This window comes from Puma concolor, chromosome C1 (assembly GCF_028749965.1).
Source record: "Puma concolor isolate L17-30 chromosome C1, mPumCon1.1.hap2, whole genome shotgun sequence".
Classification (NCBI taxonomy): Eukaryota; Metazoa; Chordata; class Mammalia; order Carnivora; family Felidae; genus Puma; species Puma concolor.
The window spans coordinates 6,233,326-6,254,412 of NC_141674.1; positions in this window are offsets into that span (position 1 = coordinate 6,233,326).

The following is a 21,087-nucleotide window of genomic DNA, read 5'->3' on the forward strand; positions in this document are numbered from 1 at the left end:
AGCATGCAACTCTTGGTCTCAGGGTCATGAGTTCACACCCCACATTGGGTGTAGAGAGAGACCTTACCATGGTCTACAGGATTCTGTAAGACCCATTGAGCCTCTATTCGTTAGCTTGAATTTAAAAGTTTATTTTCTCTATAACCCACGTTATAGGTTATGTTTACTCTTTTGTATATGTCAGATATTTTATTATTTGTTTTAATGAAACCATGAAAGTAATTAGAGGAATACTAAAAGCTTTTCAAATCATGGATTGAAGGAGTTTTTTCTAAGCATAACAGGAAATCCAGGAGCCATAAAGGAAAACCACCAATAAATTTTAATGCATACATATTTTACATCTCTATAAGACACAAAAGAACAGCACAACAATGCAAGAAACAAAAAAATTGAGGGAAAATATTTTCAATACCTGTAATATAATAATAATTATTGGGGCGCCTGGGTGGCGCAGTCGGTTAAGCGTCCGACTTCAGCCAGGTCACGATCTCGCGGTCCGTGAGTTCGAGCCCCGCGTCAGGCTCTGGGCTGATGGCTCGGAGCCTGGAGCCTGTTTCCGATTCTGTGTCTCCCTCTCTCTCTGCCCCTCCCCCGTTCATGCTCTGTCTCTCTCTGTCCCAAAAATAAATAAACGTTGAAAAAAAAATTTTTTTTTAAAAAAAATAATAATAATAATAATTATGATAAATTACCATAATATAATAAAGCTCTTACAGATTTGTAAGAAAAAATCAGAAAAATGGACAAGATATATGAACAAAAAATTCATAGAGAAATGTGTTCAATAAACATGATTCAATAATAATAAAATAAATGCAAATTAAAATACTCTTTCAGATTAGGGAAAAAGTTTACCTTCACAATACCCAGTATTGATGAGGATGTGGGAAAACAGGCACTTTGATGCACTGTTGGTAAAAACGTAGTCATTCCCTTTTTTTTTCAACGTTTTTTTTTTTTTTTTATTTTTTTTATTTTTGGGACAGAGAGAGACAGAGCAGGAACGGGGGAGGGGCAGAGAGAGAGGGAGACACAGAATCGGAAACAGGCTCCAGGCTCTGAGCCATCAGCCCAGAGCCTGACGCGGGGCTCGAACTCACGGACCGCGAGATCGTGACCTGGCTGAAGTCGGACGCTTAACCGACTGCGCCACCCAGGCGCCCCAGTCATTCCCTTTTTTAGAACACAATTTGGCAACAACCTATGAAACAATTAAACACCCATACCTTCGACCCAGAAATTCTACTTCTAGAAAGCCATTCTACAAATAATCTTGCATAAATGTATAAAAATAATACAAACATATATATAACTGCAACATTATTTATAATAGTGAAAACCTGAAAAAACCCAAACACCCATCAACAAAGAATGTTTAAATAAATTATAGTACAAACATACAATGGAATACTTTATAGATTTCAAAAAGAATTAGGTAAATCTGAGTTGATACAGAATGACGATCGGGATTCAGAGTCAAGTCATAGAACAATTATACAAAAGTATGAATCTATTTGCATTTTTTAAAATTTTTTATTTATTTTTATTTTTTTATTTTAGAGAGGGGGGCAGGGGTTGAGGGAGAGAGAGAGAGAGAGAGAGAATCTTAAGCAGTCTTCACATTCAGCACGGAGCCCAACTTGGGGCTCGATCCCACAAACCTTAAGATCATGCATGACCTGAGCCGAAACCAAGGGTCAGACACTTGACTGACTGAGCCACCCAGGCACCCCTATTTGATTTTTATTTTTATTTTTTTTTTATTTTTAAAAAAATTTTTTTTTCAACGTTTATTTATTTTTGGGACAGAGAGAGACAGAGCATGAACGGGGGAGGGGCAGAGAGAGAGGGAGACACAGAATCGGAAACAGGCTCCAGGCTCTGAGCCATCAGCCCAGAGCCCGACGCGGGGCTCGAACTCCCGGACCGCGAGATCCTGACCTGGCTGAAGTCGGACGCTTAACCGACTGCGCCACCCAGGCGCCCCCCTATTTGATTTTTAAAAGGACGAGTTTGTAGGGGCACCTGGCTGGCTCAGTCAGTTGAGCATGCAGCTCTTGATCTCAGGGTTGTGAGTTCAAGCCCCATGCTGGGTATAGAGATTACTTAAAAATAAAAAAAAGATCTTTTTAAAAAGAGGGACAAATTTGTATCTGCTTCAAAAATGTCTAAAAACACATTCACCAGGAAAATGTTTGTAGTGAGTCCGCTGGGCATGGAATGAAGAGTAACGAGGGAACAGAAGACATACTTGATTTCATTTGACTCTGTTCTGTTTGATTTTTTTCTCTTCATATCAAGCATGTATAATTTTTATAATTTAAAAAAAAAAGAATTCAAGTTCTTTGAACATATGGCTGGTAACTAGCCTTCATAATTCACCAGAAGTACTCAAGCTTTAGAACAAGTAAATTATTTTCCTCTAAAATGCCTTCGGCAAAACTGGGGTGCTTTATCAAGCCTGGTAACAGACTGAAGCTTGTTTCTAGGCATTTTCTTTGAAATTGCCTTCCAAGATTATGTGGTGCAAACGCCAGCCAGCACTGTGCCCCAGCCACCTCCCTTTGCACTTTTTCTTTTTTTTTTTAATGTTTGTTTATTTATTTTTGAGAGAGAGATAGAGAGCGAGCAGGGGAGAGGCAGAGAGAGAGAGGGAGACAGAATCCCAAGCAGGTTCCATGCCATCAGCACAGAGCCTGATGTGGGGCCCGAACCCACAAACCATGAGATCATGACCTGAGCCGAAACCAAGAGTTGGATGCTTAACCAACTGAGCTACCCAGGCGCCCCTACACTTTTTCAGGTGGAGCCAGAACAGAGCTCACTATTCCTTCCCACCGTGGTCTGTCTGAGGATGCTTAACGCTCACCTTAGGTTTACCGACACCGGGGGTTCGCTTCACAATGTGTTGTACATCAGAATTGCTGCCTCCTCAATCTTTTCTCTCAGAGCCAGTAAGTAACCCCCAATGGCCTTTGACAGTCCCTCCACTGAGCCGGAATGGAGCCCTGGGTGATTCTGGCCCTTACTGCAGGAGGCACCTGTCACACATGCAAAAACATGTACAAAAGTGAAACAAACAGGGGCGCCTGGGTGGCTCAGTCGGTAAAGCATCTGACTTCAGCTCAGGTCATGATCTCATGGTTCACAGGTTCGAGCCCCAGGTCGGGCTCTGTGCTGACAGCTCAGAGCCTGGACCCTATTTTGGATTCTGTCTCTCTCACTCACTTTCTCAAAAATAAGTAAACATTAAAAAAAAAAATTTTGGGGGCGCCTGGGTGGCGCAGTCGGTTAAGCGTCCGACTTCAGCCAGGTCACGATCTCGCGGTCCGGGAGTTCGAGCCCCGCGTCGGGCTCTGGGCTGATGGCTCAGAGCCTGGAGCCTGTTTCCGATTCTGTGTCTCCCTCTCTCTCTGCCCCTCCCCCGTTCATGCTCTGTCTCTCTCTGTCCCAAAAAATAAATAAACGTTGAAAAAAAAATTTAAAAAAAAAAAAAATTTTTTTTTAAGTGAAACAAACATCTTTCCAAAATTCAAAGCCCTTTTCCTTTGTGTGGATGTGACTGATTATGGATGGCAATTAAGGTTCTCCACTCAACTCCAGACTCCGATGAATTTTCTTTCAACCAAAGTAGAAGTGGGTCTATACACCAACACACCTATAGGTAGATCTCAAGGAAACCCTGCTCCGCTAAACCATCAGATCCAGTGATCAATGATGCTTTTCTCTGAGTTACGCTTAGCCAGCCAACGCCACAGCATGCTGTCCGGAGGCAATGGGTGCCTTTGGGATGAGATCTAAACCCAACATCTGACCTCTGACCACATGTGGTCATTGAAAAGTCTCGTAGGGCTTCGTGAAAGAATTAAGGGGAGGAGATGCTGATTTTCATTGTCCTGGCCCAATTCCAAGTTTGATCGTTCTCAGTCCTCCTCCTTTGTCTGCCTGCCATCTCACTGAGACGTGCTATTCCTCGGTTCCTGTTATAAACAGCTGTCCACTGTTACCCGAGCAAGCCAGAGAGCCGGCAAACTCCACCCTGGGGGAAGCTGCATTTCAAGATAAACATTTCCTCCGCATCTTTGGTAAATTACTTAGATTTACCTTGGAGGAAAGGTACAGTTTTCTAGAGAGAATAAAGGCATAGTAATGGGGAGTTAAAAATTATCCACAAGCCCTGTTTTGTCTAAACGGTGAACAAAGAAGACCGGAATTGATCACAAAGGGGCCCTCAGAAGGGGGAGTCCATAGGAAATAAATCTGAGATTCTGACATGTTATTTGGGAATCCAGAATTTAATCTTAAGCATTGATGAAGCAGGGGCTATTTGGCACCAAAATGCATTTCTTCAATCTAAGGCGTATTTACAAACAGAGCAAACAGGCAAGTGACTCTGTAAACCAAAGGAAACGAAACACATACTCTGCCGTTCGAGCTTCAGTGTCTATGTTGGTCGTGTCTTGGCCCCTCAATTTAATGCTCCCTCCCTCCTTTTCATTCAACACAAGACATCTTAATTTCAAAATATCATCCCCAAAGGTTTCCTTCTAATGCTCCAACTTCCAGAGTAATTACTCTCTTTAATCTTAAAAAGACAATTTAGGGGCACCTGGGTGGTTCAGTCGGTTAAGCGTCCGACGTCGGCTCAGGTCATGATCTCACGGTTCATGAGTTTGAGCTCTGTGCTGACAGCCCAGAGCGTGGCACCTGCTTCAGATTCTGTGTCTCCCTCTCTCTCTGCCCCTCCCCCGCTCATATTCTGTCTCTCTCTCTCTGTCTCTCAACATTAAAAATGTTTTTTAAAATTACTCTTAAAAACTCTGTTAACCTTTTACTTTTTTTAATATATATTTTTTTTAATTTTTTAACGTTATTCATTTTTGAGAGACAGAGAGTGAGCAGAAGAGGGTCAGAGAGAGAGGGGGACACAGAATCCGAAGCAGGCTCCAGGCTCTGAGCTGTCAGCACAGATCCCAAAGTGGGACTCGAACTCACAAACCTTGAGATCATGACCAGAGCTGAAGCCAGTTGCTTAACCGATTGAGCCAGCCAGGTGCCCCTACCCTCGATACATGTCAAAATAGTTAACCTTGGGGCGCCTGGGTGGCTTGGTCGATTGAGCATCCAGCTTTAGGTCATGATCTCATGGTTTGTGGGATCGAGACCCATGTCAGGCTCTGAGCTGATGGTGTGGAGCTTGCTTGGGATTCTCTCTCTCTCTCTCTCTCTCTCTCTCTCTCTCTCTCTGCCCCGTCCCTGCTTGCACATGCTCTCTCTGTCTCTCAAAATAAACATTTAAAAAAAAGTATTTTAAAAAATAGAATAGTTATCTTTATGGTGGATGTTTGGCCTCTGTTAAGTTTATTTACTTATTTATTTTTAAGTAATCTCTACCCCCAACATGTGACTCGAATTCATGACCCCAGAATCAAGAGCCACATGCTCTTTCAGTCAGCCAGGCACCCCAATGTTTGGCTTTTCTTATAGAGAAAATACAAAAGATGCAGACCACAAAATACAGAATGTTCATATTCTTTTGATCAATAAAAACATCATAAGAGGGGCAGCTGCCTGGCTCAGCATTCAACTCTTGGTCTCGGGGTTGTGAGTTCGAGCTCCACATTGGGTGGAGATTACTTAAAAATAAAATTTGTTTAATTAAAAATGTCATAAGAATGATTTCCCAAACATCCCCCCAAAGGCCATCAACCAATCTCCAAAGGAGCCCCATTACCTTCAAATTAATAGCAAATTCTTACTACAGATATAGGAAAGAGAACGCCTGGACAAGCTGTGATGGCTCTTTGCTATACACAGAAGTATGTTCCTCCTCTAACCTAGGAATACGCAACTGCAATCCCAGGGTGAAAGGAATCATCTAGAGTCAGGGAGAGGTGACAAAGGGACAGAAAAACTTTGGGTAAACTGATTACCACTAATAAAGGAAATGAATTTCAGTCTCTGTAATTAAGGATAAAGTTCAGGAATAACAATACTTGGTTATATTTATTTATTTATACTGACTCTTGATTTCAGATCAGGTCATGATCTCATGGTTCCTGGGTTCAAGCCCTATGCCGCGTTGGGCTCCTTGCTGACAGCAAGGAGCCCGCTTGGGATTCTCCCTCTCCCTCTCTCTCTGCCCTTCCCCACTAGTGCTCTGTCTCTCTCTCAAAATAAATAAGTAAACATTAAAAAATTAAATATAAATAGATTTTTTTTATAATCTTACAGAATTTTTTTTAAACTTCTTTTAGAAGCCCCTGATAATATACTCATGAAGATGCACTCCCGAACCCAAAACAGAAATCAAATAGTATGGGTTAAAGACTCAAATGTGAAATGCAAAACTACAGAAATTTTAGATACAATGTATGAGAAGCTGTTGAATAAGACCTAAAAAGCACAACCTGGTGAAAGACACAATTGACTAAAATGATCTCAAAGACTTCTTATGAGAAATTACATTAAAATAAGTGGGAATCACACGTTGGGAAACAATCACTGTAATTTCCATAAGCATGACAGCATTAGTGATTAGAATCCATAAAGAATACTTATAAATCTATTCAAGTTGGGGCCCCTGGGTGGCTCAGTCGGTTGAGCATCCGACTTCAGCTCAGGTCATGATCTCACGGTCTGTGAGTTCGAGCCCCGCGTCGGGCTCTGTGCTGACAGCTCAGAGCCTGGAGCCTGCTTTGGATTCTGTGTCTCCATCTCCCTCTGCCCCTCCCCTGCTCATGCTGTGTCTCTCTCTCTCTCTGTCAAAAATATATAAACATTGGGGCGCCTGGGTGGCGCAGTCGGTTAAGCGTCCGACTTCAGCCAGGTCACAATCTCGCGGTCCAGGAGTTCGAGCCCCGCGTCGGGCTCTGGGCTGATGGCTCGGAGCCTGGAGCCTGTTTCCGATTCCGTGTCTCCCTCTCTCTCTGCCCCTCCCCCGTTCATGCTCTGTCTCTGTCTGTCCCAAAAATAAATAAACGTTGAAAAAAAAAATCTTTAAAAAAAAAAAATACATAAACATTAAAAAAAAATCTATTCGAGAAAGACAACCCAACAGAAAAGTGGTTGAAGGTAAGAACAGAGAATTGGCAAGGGCACCTGTGTGGCTCAGTCAGTTGAGCATCCCACTCTTGATTTTAGCTCAGGTTATGATCCCAGGGCTGTGGGATCGAGCCCTGCACTGGGCTGCACACTGAGCTGGGAGTCAGCTTGGGATTCTCTCTCTCCCTCCCTCTGTACCCGTCTGCCCTGCTTGAGCCTGCTCAATAAATACATACATACATACATACAGAAGTAAAGAACAGACAATCGGCAGAAGAATCTGGATGTCCAGTAAACACAAAACAATGTTCCATCTCTCATGTCCTCATTCTTGGCAGTTTCAATACACACATAGATGACCCTTCTAACAACTGGCTTCTTTTGTGTGTGTGTGTGTGTGTGTGTGTGTGTGTGTGTGTGTGTGTGCGCGCGCGCACATGCATGTGTGTATGTGTTTTAATTGTCAAATACACATAACGATTTATCATCTTCATCATTTTTGAGTGTGCAGCTCAATAAAGTACATTCACACCGTTGTGCAACCAGCCTCCATGTGCAAGATGAAAATCTTGCAAAATCAAAACTCTATATCCATGAAACAACAAATCCCCATTTTGCCCTCCTCCGCCAGCCCCTGGGAACTACTATTCCGCTACTATTTCTGTTTCTATGAATTTGACCACTCTAGATACCTTATATAAGTGAAATCAAACAGTATTTGCCTGGCTTATTTCAGTTAACATAACATCTTTGTATTAATTTGCCAGGGCTGACGTACAAAGTGCCACAGACTCAATGGCTGAAAACAGAAATGTATTTTCTCACAGTTCTGGAGGCTGTAAGTCTGAGATCAAGGTGCCAGCAGGTCTGGTTTCTCCTGAGGCCTCTCTCCTTGGCTCATAGGTGGCTGCCTTCTGATTGTGTCCTCACCTGGCTTTTTCCACGTGTGTGCATCCCTGGTGTCTCTTACTCTTCTTTAAAAAAAAAAAAAACCTTTTTTTTTTTCAGGTCACCTGGGTGGCTCAGTCGGGTAAGCTTCCGACTTCAGCTCAGGTTATCTCACGGTTTGTGGGTTCGAGCCCCGCATCGGGCTCTGTGCTGACAGCTCAGAGCCTGGAGCCTGCTTCAGATTCTGTGTCTCCCTCGCTCTCTGCCCCTCCCCCACTCATGCTCTGTCTCTGTCTCTCCAAAATGAATAAACATTAAAAAAAAAAAGAATCTGGGGCGACTGGGTGGCGCAGTCGGTTAAGCGTCCGACTTCAGCCAGGTCACGATCTCGCGGTCCGTGAGTTCGAGCCCCGCATCAGGCTCTGGGCTGATGGCTCAGAGCCTGGAGCCTGTTTCCGATTCTGTGTCTGCCTCTCTCTCTGCCCCTCCCCCGTTCATGCTCTGTCTCTCTCTGTCCCAAAAATAAATAAAAACGTTGAAAAATTTAAAAAAAAAAAAAAAAAAAAAGAATTAAAAAAATGCACGTGAAGCCCTCATAGTTGACTGTGGACATTGCTTAACTACATGTAAGATTGAGTTCACTCATAGTCAGTATGAGTATATAGCAGATTTGAGCTTTGGCATTGACTACTGTCAGGTGTAAATTTTTGAAAACTTTTTTTTTAATGTTTATTTTTGAGAGAGAGAGAGAAAGACAGAGGGTGAGCAGGGGAGGGGCAGAGAGAGGAGACACGGAATCTGAAGCAGCTTCAGGCTCCGAGATGTCAGCACAGAGGCCAACACGGGGCTTGAACCCACGAACCATGAGATAATGACTTGAACCGAAGTCGGACATTTAATCGACCGAGCCACCCATGTGCCCCATTGAAAACTTCTGAATGAAGTTGATTATAACACTTTGGGGGGAAAAAAACTACTTAGTTGAAGTCACTGAAATGTATCAAATCAACTTTTGTGATCTCATTTAAAATAAATTCTCTGTCCTCTAATATTTCTATTAACTCATGTTAATACAGATTAAAATAGACAAATGTTAAGTATACAGAGCTACGGGCATTGTTTTAATTTCAAGTATTCTCTGAGAACATGTGATTAGACCGTGTATAGATAATGGTGTGTATATGTGTTCCGGAAGAATTCAGATTCTTGTCTTCCTGAAATAAATCTGAGTTGGTGCTAATACCACATCCCCAGTGACTCGACGCCCTCCTCCTCTTCTGTGTCTGTTTACATTCCATGGTCAAGCACTGTACCCTCTGCCTTCCACACACCCTCAGCAACCTGCCTTCTCACTTCCTAATATTCCCTGAGCCAAACCACAACCCTGGTGATAATTCCAACTTGCTGCCTGCTCGGCACCTGCACCTGCCCAGCCAAATGCGTCCGGCATCACACGGCCTGGTTTCATTTTAAATTCATGACCACAAACCTCAAGTGGACTCTTAATGCCCTTGGCAATCATAGGATACTTAACCCAGGTTCACTTCTCACCCAATGCTCCAGCAAGTTATCCACCTCCCTTCCTCCCTCCTCAAACCTCCAACCCCCCTCCCTTCTTTCTGAGGTCACTGTGGATATTGACGTGATCAGCAGAGGAAGTCCGCAGACTGCCCACTCCCCACATCTATCTCTCCATCTCTGAACCCCACCCGCTGACTTCCTGCCTGCTACTGTAGATGAATCACCTACAGTCCTATGGAAGTCTAGCCCTCTGCGTTGACCCCTCCCCTCCCATCATTCATGAGTACCACTCAGCCCTTCTCCCCTTTTTCTGATACATCTTTTTTATTTTTATTTTTATTTATTTATTTTTTGCTGTCTGCTGGACCAAAACTTTTCCTACCGACAATGCCACGGAGCCCCGTGTTGCTAGAACGAAGAGCCAATTCTGTCTGCCACTTTCCTGATCTATTTGCCGCTTTTCATACAACTGATCGCGACCTCCTACCTGACAGACTCTTTCGGCTGGGCCACTGGGACACGATCCTCCTGGTTTCCTGTTACCTCACAAGTGAGTATTTCTCAGTGTTTTTTCAGTGATTCCTTTGCTTCTCCTCAGCCTCTGAGTGTTGTAGCCCCAGGTTTCGTCCTTTTCTGCACCTACAATCTGTCCCCTGTTGATTCCATTCCATTCACTGTCATGACTTTAAAGACCACCTAATTGATGATCATTCTCAAGTGTAAGTCTCCGACCCAGACCTCCCTCCTGAACCCCAGACTCCTATAGGCCAAGGGCCGGCTCAGCATCTCCACCTGGATGTCTAAGGTATGTCAACTTTAACATCCCCAAACTAAGCACCTGCTCACTTGAGGTCTTCCCCATCTCAGTCAATAGCAACTGCATTCTTCCAGGTGCTCAAACTAAAACCTTTGAGTCTTTCACATCCACATCCAATCCGCCAGAAAAATCCTATTGGCCCTGCCTTCTAACGATGTCCACGAGCTGACTGCTTCTTACCACCTCTGCCACTACCATCATAGTGCAAGTCGCTGTCATCTCTTGCTTGGATTATTGCAGTGGGCTCTTAATTTCTGACCCTCTAGATAGTCTATTCCCAATTTGGTAGCTGTGATTTTTTATAGTATAGGTTAGGGCGCCTGGATGGCTCAGTGGGTTAAGTGTTAAGTGGGGTAAGTGTGTTAAGCTCTTGGTTTCGGCTGAGGTCATGATCTCACAGTTCGTGGGGTCGAGTCCCACATCTGGCTCCTCACTGACAGCTCAGAGACTGCTTGGGATTCTCTCTCTGCCCGTCCCCTGCTGCTTGTGCTCTCTGTATCTCTCTGCCACTCCCCCTGAAAGTAAATAAATAGGGGTGCCTGGGTGGCTCAGTTGGTTAAGCGTCCAACTTTGTTTCAGCTCAGGTCATGATCTCATGGTTTGTAGGTTCGAGCCCTGTGTCAGGCTCTGTGCTGACAGCATGGAGCTTGCTTGGGATTCTCCTTCTCCCTGTCTCTCTGCCCCTCCCCTGCTCATGCCTGCTCTCTCTCTCTTTTAAAAATAAATACACATTTTAGGGGCGCCTGGGTGGCGCAGTCGGTTAAGCGCCCGACATCAGCCAGGTCACGATCTCGCGGTCCGTGAGTTCGAGCCCCGCGTCAGGCTCTGGGCTGATGGCTCAGAGCCTGGAGCCTGTTTCCGATTCTGTGTCTCCCTCTCTCTCTGCCCCTCCCCCGTTCATGCTCTGTCTCTCTCTGTCCCAAAAATAAAATAAACGTTGAAAAAAAAAAATTAAAAAAAATAAATAAATAAATAAAATAAAAAAAAATAAAAAATAAATAAAAATAAATACACATTTTAAAGAAAGAGAAAGAAAGAAAGAAAGAAAGAAAGAAAGAAAGAAAGAAAGGAGGAAAGAAAAAGAGAGAGAAAGAGAAGAAGGAAGGAAGGAAGGAAGGAAGGAAGGAAGGAAGGAAGGAAGGAAGGAAGGAAAGGTAGGTTAGATTCTCTCACTGTGCAGTTCAAAACTTGACAATGGCCCTGTATCAGTCAAGATGATCCCGGTTATGTTGTGGTAACAAATAACCCCAAAATTTCAGGGACTTAAAATAGCGATCATTTCTGGGGCACCTGGGGGGCTCAGTCGGTGAAGCGTCCAACTCTTGATTTCAGCTCAGGTCATGATCTCACAGTTCATGAGCTCGAGCCCCAAGTCAGGCTCTGAGCTGACAGTGTGGATCCTGCTTGGGATTATCCCTCTCTCTCTCTCTCTCTGCCCCGCCCCTGCTCACACAAGCTTTCTCTCTCTCCCTCTCTCAAATAAATAAACAGTGATCATTTCTTTCTCATGCAGCACATCCATCTGAGGCAGCAGCAGGGAGCCGCTCGTCACCACCGTTGATCGGAGACTGGCGCTTTCAGCTCAGGATCCTACTTGGATGTTTCTGGTTGCCTTGGCAGAAGAGGAAAAAGCTCTAGAAAATTATCACTGGTAATCAACTGCCTCTAAAGCGAATTCTCAAAGCTCAGTGGCCAGAACTGTTCGCACGGCTTGATACGTCCTTAAGACAGCCAGGAAGTGTCATCCCACTCCATTCTGAGGGCCGGGAGCTAGAAATATGTGGTGCTGTCCTGAACACCATGGGCTCCCAGCAGTGCTCAAGATAGAAAAGCGCAGTCCTCACACCAGCTTGTGAAGCTCTGCATTAGCAGCCGTCGCCCCCACCTCTCTGGCCTCACCGTCCCCTGCTCTCTCCCTGCTACTGTTACCATTGCCTCTGAGATGCCTTTCCTCTGCCTGCGTGGCTCTTCCTTCAACGATCTGTACCATAATTCCTTCACCTCCTACCCCGACCGGTTTACTTCAAATTGTAATCCACCCCTTCTCCGTCGCTAATCCTCACCCTACTCTCTACACGCACACCTGCACAAAAACTTCACGAGGGCAGGGAAGGCAGGGGCCGTGTCTGTTTTGTCCACGGATGTGCCCCCCACAAGCCAAGCCCAGATCAGCACCTGCACAAGACAGGAGCTCAGGAATTGTCGCTTCAGTGAATGATCCTCACTAGCGGTCAGGAAAATACAAAGGAAACCCGCAAAACATTGCTTCACACCCATGAGATGATAAAGCGTACAAGTGTGACAGTTGCAAGCCCTGATGAGGAGTTAGTGAGAGGAAACTCCTGCGCTGCTCAAGAGTGCATGCTGGGTGCAGCCACTCTGGGCAATCTGGCACTCTGGAGTCAAGTCCAAGGTAAGTGCGAATCGTTACGATCCGGCAATTTCACTTCCCAGTGTTCACCTTGAAGAACGTTCATCCACATATGTGCAAGGAGCCATGCAAAAAGATGTTCACAACAGCATTGCTTACAATAGGGGAAAAAATGGAAACAACTAGAATTTCCATCAGCCAGACACTGGATAAATGATTGTCATATCCGAGGGACCATCGTAAAGCAGTTACAATGAATTATTTTATAAGTATTGCCTTCCAGTGTGAGGAGATTGGAAGCTGCTTTCATTCACACAGCAGGAAACCAAGCTGAGAAATCTGAACATCTGCAATTATTTTTAGACCTGTCAGAGAACTGAGGTCACAGGGCAAGCTGCCAAATTGGGAGAGGTGGACTCAAAGGTGCAGAGAATCACAACTTACCTGAGCAGAAACTCCACGGGAACCAGTACCTGAGAAGGTATTCTAGTCGACATATTGCTGGAGGCTCAGCGTGGATAAGCTTGAAAGTTAAAAACTCCAGGGGCCCCTCACACTTGTGAGTTTTACCCCCGGGAGCCCTTCCAGATCCTCACAGTAAAGATCCAGAAAAAAAAACCCTCACATCTCAGCAGGGGAAAGGGGAAAGGAGCCGTTTTGGTACATAGCCCGAGGATTCTGTTCCTCTTAACAAGCCCTGCCCTCAAAAGAAACCGTTTCACCAGAGCCTCATGGACCCAAGAGAAGGGAAATATTCAGCTGCAACCCCCTCGAGCCTTTCTACCTTACCAAAGGGGGTAAGGGAGCTGAGAAGCCCTGGGAAGTCACAGCCCACAGGCACAGGCTCACCAAAAGACCAAGACCTCATAATCTACACCCACCATGTCGTATTCCAACTGCAGAAAATCACAGGCAAAGACAAATTTTGAAAGAGGCCAGAGGAAAAGGACTTACCTATGGAGGAGAGAGGAAAGAATGACACAGAATTTCCCTTTGGAAACCATGCAGGCAAGAAACGGATGGAAATATTGGAAGTGTTGAAAGAGGGGCACACCTGGGTAGCTCAGTCGGTTAAGCATCCAACTCTTGATCTCCGCTCAGGTCTTGATTGATCTCAGGGTTGTGAGTTCAGGCCCCACATTGGGCTCCGGGCTGGGCATGAAGACTACTTAAAAAAAAAAAATTTTTTTTTTTTAAAAAACATTGACCCGGGGGGGCGTCCGGGTGGCTCAGTCGGTTAAGCATCTGACTTTGGCTCAGGTCATGATCTCACAGTACGGGAATTCAAGCCCCGCATCAGGCTGTGTGCTGACCAGAGCCTGGAGCCTGTTTCAGATTCTGTGTCTCCCTCTCTCTGACCCTCTCCAGTTCATGCTCTGTCTCTCTCGATCTCAAAAATAAATAAATGTTAAAAAAAAATTTTTTTGAAAGAAAAAAATTCACTAACTTAGAATCCTGTACCCAGTGAAGTTATCCTTAAAAAGTCAAGGAGGCAGACGCCTGGCAGGCTCAGTCAGAAGAGCGTGCGACTCTTGATCTCGGTGTCATAAGTTTGAGCCCCACGTGGGTGTAGAGATTACTTAAAAACAAAAACATCTTTTTTTAAAGTTATTTATTTAGAGAGAGTGAGAAAGAGAGGGAGAGAGCATGAGCGGGGGAAGGGCAGAGAGAGAGAATCCCAAGCAGGCTCCTTGCTTATCAGCACAGAGGCCAAGGCGGGGCTTGATCCCATGAACCATGAGATCTTGACCTGAGCCAAAATCAAGACTCGGACACTTAACCTACCGAGCCACCCAGGTGCCCCCAAAATAAAAAATCTTTTAAAAAGGAGTAAGGAGAAATAAAGAATTTCTCAAACCAAAAACAGAGAATTTGTTGCCAAGTAGGCATACTTTCCAAGAAGTATTAAAGTGGGTTCTTCATAGAGAAGGAAAGGACATTGGTCAGAACTCAGATCTACAAAGAAAGGAAGATCTACAAAGAAACGAATAAAGGTAAAATGATTTACGTGTAGTGATACAAAAAAAAATTCTAAGGAGCGTAATGCTGAAGGAAAAAGGCAATTTGCAAACAGACATTTATAGAATGAAATCATTTATAAGATTTATAAAGACATACTATACAATGCCGGAGTATTATGTGGGTACATGCATAAGTAGTACAATTATAAAAAGTCACCATGGAGAGTCAGACCAACTTCAATATAGGTTAAGCCTATGAAGGTTGGCAGGACTGTGGCGTGAGAAGAATCCTGGCTGTATTTGTAATATTTTATTTCCTTAAAAAAATATCTAAAGCAAATATGCAAAAAGAACATTTTTAAAAATCTATTTGTCGGGGCACCTGGCTGGGTCAGTCAGTACACTATGTGACTCGATCTCAGGATCAAGACCATAGGTTCGAGCCCATGTTGGATGTAGAGATTACTTAAAAATAAAATCTTTAGGGGCACCTGGATGGTTCAGTGGGTTGAGTGTCCGACTTCAGCTCAGGTCATGATGTCGCAGTTCATGAGTTCAAGCCCTGCATTGGGCTCTGTGCTGACAGGTCAGAGTCTGGAGCCCGCTTCAGATTCTGTGTCTCTTTCTCTGTCTTCCCCTCCCCCATTCACGCTGTCTCTCTCTCTCTCTCTCAAAAATAAACATATAAAAAAAATTGTTTTAGGGGCGCCTCGGTGGCTTAGTTGGTTAAGTGTCTGACTTCGGCTCAGGCTGTGATCTCAACCGTTGGTGAGTTCCAGCCCCATATCAGGCTCTATGCTGACAGCTCAGAGCCCAGAGCCTGCTTTGGATTCTACGTCTCCCTCTCTCTTTGCTCCTCCCCCATTTGTGCTCTCTCTGTCTCTCTCTCTCTTTCTCTCAAAAATAAATAAAGAAAACTTTTTTAATAAAAAGTAGAAAATCATAAAAAATAAAATAAAATCTTTAGGGGCACCTGGATGGCTCAGTTGGTTAAGTGTTCGACTCTTGATTTTGGCTCAGGTCATGATCTCAAGGTTCATGGGTTAAAGCCCTGCATCGGGCTCTGTGCTGACAGTGTAGAGCCTGCTTGGGATTCTCTCTCTTCCTCTATCTCTGCCCGTCACCTGCTTATGCACGTGTGTTCTCTCTCCCACAAAATAAATAAACATTTTAAAATAATAAATCTTAAAAAAATAAAAATAAGAATCTATTTGTTATGTTCTGTACTTAGAATGTTAAGGAAAATTTTTTAAAAATTTTAAGAAAAATAGTAGCCAATGAGATGCCTGGCTCACTCAAGGGGTAAATCATGTGACTCTTGATCTCAGGGTTGTAAGTTCCAGCCCCACAGTGAATGTAGAGATAATTTAAAAATAAATTATCTTTAAAAAAAAAAAAAAAGGCACCTGGGTGGCTCAGTCAGTTAAGCATTTGACTTTGGCTCAGGTCATGATCTTGCGGTTGGTGAGTTCAAGTCCTGCGTTGGGCTCTGGGCTGACAGCTCAGAGCCTGAAGCCTGCTTCGGATTCTGTGTCTCCCTGTCCCTCTGACCCTCCCTCGCTCATGATCTGTTTCTGTCTCTGTCTCTGTCTCTCTTTGTCAAAAATAAACATAAAAAAAAATAAAATTTACCTTAGAATCTTATGATGTTTCATCAGGGTAGAACCCTTGAAGTCACCTAGTCAGACTCTGGTCTCAGCATCTTAAATATTATTGATTACTGTTTGGGTTGAATTGTGTCCCTAGTCCTAACTCCTATTCCCTCAGAATGTGACCTTGCTTGGAAATAAGGTTGTTGCAGAGACAATGAGTTAAGATGTTGTCATACTGGAGTAGGGTGGGCCCTTAATCCAATAGGACTGATGTCCTCATAAGAAGATGACCATGTTTGGGGCACCTGGGTGGCTCAGTCAGTTGAGCGTCCGACTTAAGCTCAGGTCATGATCTCTCGGTCTATGAGTTCAAGCCCCGCACCGGGCTCTGTGCTGGCAGCTCAGAGCCTGGAGCCTGCTTCGGATTCTGTGTCTCCCTCTCTCTGCCCCTCCCTGCTCATGCTCTATCTCTCTCTCTCTCTCTCTGTCAAAAATAAATAAACATTAAAAAAGAAGATGACCATGTTAAAAAAAGAAAAAGAAGATGGCCACATAGAGATACAGACACAGACACTCAGGGAGAAATCCATGTGAAGATGGGGACAGAGGTTTGAGTGATGCGTCTACAAGCCAAGGGACACCAAGGGTGGCTGGCAGCCACCAGGAGCCAGGAGAGAGACCTGGAAAAGATTCTCCTTCAGAGCCCTCAAAAGGAAGCAACCCTTGGGTGCCTGGCTGGCTCAATGGGGTGTGCTACTCTTGACCTTGGGGTTATGAGTTTGAACCCCATCTTGGGTGTAGGGATTACTTAAAAATAAAATCCTTTATAAAATAAATAAAATCTTTTATAGATGATATAGATAGATATAGATATAAATTTACATATACATGTACATATACATATACATATAATATACATATACATATACATATAATTTTCTTTCCAGAAAGATAGCAGCGATGCCGACATCTTAGTTTTGGACTTTCAGCCTCCAGAACTGCAAGGCAACAAATTTCTATTGTCTTAAGCCACCCAGTTTGTGGTACTTTGTGAGAAATAAGGAAACTAAGAGAATAATCTTGTTTCGGTGGGTTTTACCTCCTGACGTGTATCACATTAAGCATCTTTGAAACACAAGACTCTACCAGCACACATTCCACACACTCTCAGCACAATGACGTCATCACATGTCACACAGCTTCTGCAAACCCCCACTGTGCACCTGCCGTGGGATGAGAGCGACAAAGGCAAGTAACATCTTAGTTTGTTATGAAATGTTTTTGACCTCACAGACCCCAAAAAAGGGTCTCTTGAGAACTGCCTACTAATCTAAATCCCTTCTTTTTTATAGATGCAGAAACTGAAGCTTAAGGATAGGAAGGAGACTCCCCTCAGCTTTGGGCTAATTAGAGTCTCAGCTTCCTGACTCAACCTTGGGGGTTCCTTGAACAACAAAGCCACAGAACAAATGTTTAGAGGAGGGGCAAAGGCAAGTAACTTGTGTGAAACCAACTAGTTAGTCTAGACTAGACAGTGCTTTATTCTTTGTTATATCATTAAGTACAAGTCCTTCCTCCTCCTTCCCTTCTTTTCTTCCTTCCTCCCTCCTCCTTCCTTCCTTCCTTCCAAGTAAGCTTTATGTCCAACATGAGGCTTGAACTCACGACCCTGAGATCAAGAATCATGTACTCTACTGACTGAGCCTGCTGGGTGCCCCAAGTACAGGTCCTCTAAATTGGCTTGTGTACAGCACTCGTTTATTTTATTTTATTTTATTTTATTTTATTTTATTTTTAAATTTTTTTTAACATGTATTTATTTTTTGAGAGACAGAGAGAGAGAGCACGAGCAGGGGAGGGGCAGAGAGAGAGGGAGACACAGAATCCAAAGCAGGGTCCAGGCTCCGAGCTGTCAGCACAGAGCCCGACGGGGGGCTTGAACTCATGAACCGTGAGATCATGACTTGAGCCGAAGTCAGTCGCCTAACAGACTGAGCCACCCAGGCGCCCCTTTTTTTTCTTTCTTTTTTTTTTTTGCACTCGTTTATTTTAAAAAGGGATTTAGGGGTGCCTGGCTGGCTGAGTCTGTAGAGCATGGGACTCTTGATTTCAAGGTCATAAGTTCAAGCCCCACACTGGGTGTGGAGCCTACTTAAAAAAAGTGATATAAAGGGTATGGCCCACATTTTAAGAAACAAGAGTAAGCTCTTTTCCCCAAATTCTAAGGCAACATCTGATTGTGATGCCAAGGATCCTAGGGTACCCATGACCGCCCCCCACCCCCGGGGTTGGCATGACGAAAATGTGCATGTGGATGTGTGTGAGCAGCTGACATACGCACATCTTTGGTGAGAAGGAGCCATAGTGATCCTCGGGTTCTCAAAGGGGGTCCATGACTCAGAGATTACACGCCACTGCAAGAGGGAAAGGTCATCCAAGCAAGGCTGACTTAGAGGCTTTCTCTCTTGGCTGTGCGAGGACTTTGAAATCAGGCTGCTTCTCCCTTCTCTGCCCACAGGACAAGTCTTTCTGCACCAGCCTCCACAGATGTGTGGATGGGACCTCCCTCAGCCTTGAGCCTCTCATGCCACTGTCTTGTGACCTGAAACCAGATGTTCATGAAAGAGCTAATTCATTAAAAAGTCATGTGAAGAATGACCTCTGCCTGCAGTAACCATCAAATAGCAGAATAATTCAGGGCTGTAGGGACAGAGAGGGGGCACCAAGAGCAGAGACTTCATGAAGTCTTCATGAATCAGAGAGAGACTCCATGCTTTCACTCTCTGTTTGGCCCAGAACAACCAAATGTTGATATAAATACAAACCTTGGAACAGTGATGTTTAAAATTCTAAACATTTTAATACGTGAACATACATTGGATGGATCTTGATGGACTAAATTCAGCTGTAGGTAACTAAGATTTTTCTAATTGGAAATAAAGAGCAAAATAAAAGCATATATATACATATATATATACATATATACACACACATATATGTATATGTAAATATATGTATATAAATATTTGAGATAAAATCTTGTCTTTGTTCCTCCAACTATCTAAAGTTCAATTTCATGATAACCAAATACTTTAGTCATTTGTCTTTGCACAATCATGTTCATTAATCAGCTGCACTTTCCTGAATCATTATTTTTGGAGGATTCTGAGCGAAGAAAATTAGCAGATTGATTTCTCATCTAAACACCAAAATATGCAGCATAAAAACAATTAAAAAAAAAACCTTTAGTTGAACTGTTCGAAATAACTCATCGTTTATTTTTGCATATTCTGTGGCACAACGGTAAGGTGTCATGGCCACTTCTGGAAAAGGAAATTTATCTTCCAAGAAGCATATTGGTTCACCTCCAAATTCACAAATGCTGCAGTTGCTTATGGCCGAAGAAGGTCTTTCCCCTCGAGTGGGGATTTAACTGCATCTACCCCAGGTTCCCTACTTATGTATTCTGATTATACCTTGCAGCAACAGAAAGTAGTTCACTCTTGCTTTTTATCTGGTAAAATATCACAGTTTAATTAAATTATTTTGGTCCGAGTCCAAAACACCTTCTTCACGATGTCCTAGAAGTTATAGGTTTTCCGATGGATGCCAAGGCTATTAAGACTGTACGTACATTATGATCATTATGGATCCATGTATTATGGTCATCTCTATTTTACAGTTCATTATTTAATAGTGCTTGTCTAAAAGGTCAAAGTCTTTACAGGATCATTTGGCTCATTGGCGACTTGGCTAATTTACAAATGATTTCACAAATATTTTCCTGTCAGCAATGCTTGTTGACAAAGATCTGATTCAGGAGATGGAATCTTCAGATTATAAATGCCACACTGCCTGAACCAGATGCCCTTCAGCATTTCCTTATTCCAAATAATACCACTTTGTTAAATAGATATGATACGCACTCATAATACGGCAATCTGCTTTTTTAAAAAACCATCTTCCTTTCATTATAAGTCTCAGAAATCGGTAATCTAAGTTGTATCTCCTGGCCATTAATGTGCACTAATATGTGGTTTCATATAAAAAATAGGAAAGCTGAAGAAGTGGAAAAAATCTCAAAAGATATTTTTCCTAACAAAATATTTTCTATTTCTAATGAAACCAATAAAAAGCACAAAAATTCGAAAGGGATCAGATAAATGCAATAAATCATCCCAAAGAATAAAATGCATTTAATGTCTATATGACTGTTCCCTGCACTAGGAAATGCATCAGGGATACATTAGCCACATCGCTGCGATTCTGGCCAATAGCCTCTTTGTCAACCTGTCCCTTATGGAGGAACACAAATCGATTTCTTTTTTCTTCACAAATCGATCTTTGATACTCATTAAAAAGAGCAAAGTGATTCTTTCATTCACATCTTAACTCAAAATCTCAACCTTTTTATTTATTCACAAAGGATAAGAACGTCAGAGCTATCTGTAATAACTGGTCCGTCATACAAATATTTGTTCCCTGACTGTGCAAGACTTTCCTGGGAGCAGAGCCTCCCTTTGGGTCCAGCAAGTAAGTAGGTATCTTAGAAGCCCCCATGATGCTTTGCACTTCCTAACTACGAGCCATTCCTTTGAGGTTGGTACACTTCTGAGAACAGATCTGAACGGGTCATCTTGAATTACTTTGGTCCACGACTGCACTTCTGCCAGTGAAGACATGGACGCATGGCAGAATGGTTAATCAATAATTATTAAGCCAGAGGTTAGACCAGGAAGGGTCCTTCCAGATAAAGTAGTTATCTAGTGTGACCATCTGGGGGGAGGGGGAAAGTCAATGTGGAATCATACTTAACGTACACAAAATAAAACCTTAGTTACTTAAAGAGTTAAATCGAATATGGGGTGCCTGGTTGGCTCAGTTGGTAGA